Below are 1,396 nucleotides of genomic sequence, written 5' to 3'. Positions count from 1 at the left end.
GAGCTCTTGTTGTCCGTGAAGTGTTGTGCATTCCTTTTTACATAGCACGAGAACTATGCGAGTTCAGAATTCAGATTAATTATTTAATTGTAGCATAAATTAGTTGTTGGCAACCCAGGACAGGATAGAGCCGTAAATGATGTTGGGGTGATTGAAAAAATCAAGTGATACGTACCAGTTTTGAGTAGAGAATCAATCCTTCAACTGATTAAATCTGTTCAGCGTTTTGAGAATTGAGGATTAAGTTCACTAAAAGTAAGTGAATAAAACGGTGATTGAATTCACTTGTAACGATCAAAAACGATCAAATCTGACTATACATGTCAATGGTTGCTACTCCGTGATTGATCTGAGCTGGTACCAATTGCACTGAGATCCAAATGAATAAGGGCTGGGACACTCCACTTATTCTCAAAGTGCAATTCTAGCAGCTCATACATTTTTGGATCAATAACGGCGCCGGCCACGTCCTTATAGTCAGTTGGGAAGGGAAAGGAATGTTAGAGTGTGCTGGTTGTTGCTACTAAAGACCGAGATCACCTCTGCATCCCCACAACCAGCACGGTCTGGGGTATTTGTTAGACGGAAAGGATGGGAGATCTGGGAGTCACCGTTGGGTCGGTGATGCGATCCATGGATTGGGGGTTATTTATAGTGTTCGATAGTGATAGATTGTGTGGTGAATGAGGTGAATAAGATCAAGCGGCATAGCACGCTTTGGTTGCATAACTTGTAGGCGTTATATACACTATGCTGTGAGTGGAAATTAGAAGGGAGGGAAACGACTTTTTTCCAATTCGTTTCTGGTTCTAGCGATGGCTATGAACATATGAATATACATGAGTTGCATATGTAGAGAAGAGAGAGATAGAGGAAGTGGATAGAAAGATACAAAGTAGGATGAAAAGGGACGGGCCAGGGATTGAACCCATGACCTTCTGCATACGAATCAGAAGCGGTAGCCACTAGACCACCAAGCCCGTCTACGGTGATTGAATTCACTTGTAACGTACAAAATACGCTGTTCGTGCATTCACAATGAATTGAAAGAAAATGTTGGATCGTAAAAAAAAACAGCGAACCTTGAGAAAAGAATAACACTCAAGAAGTAAGAAGCGTAAATTGATTTTCTGGGAATCAAAATGCTCATGTAAAAAAAAAAATGCTGTCGGTTTTATTGTTTCTGTATGATTTGCAAGTGATTTCATTATTTATCATACACAGCTGAACTTGTATGATATTGATCGTTAACAATGATCGCAAACAATGTTAACTAAAAGTTGTGAGTTAACGGGTTGCTTAATTCTTCACTTACTAGAAGTGATTGCTCTAAAGTTTCTACTTTTCTAGACAATGAAAAGAAAGGTAAAAATAGATAATAATTAAAATTGTAATT

Source organism: Aedes albopictus, chromosome 3 (genome assembly GCF_035046485.1).
Source record: "Aedes albopictus strain Foshan chromosome 3, AalbF5, whole genome shotgun sequence".
NCBI lineage: Eukaryota > Metazoa > Arthropoda > Insecta > Diptera > Culicidae > Aedes > Aedes albopictus.
The sequence above is the reverse complement of the archived record's forward strand: the minus strand, read 5'-3'. Positions refer to the sequence as shown.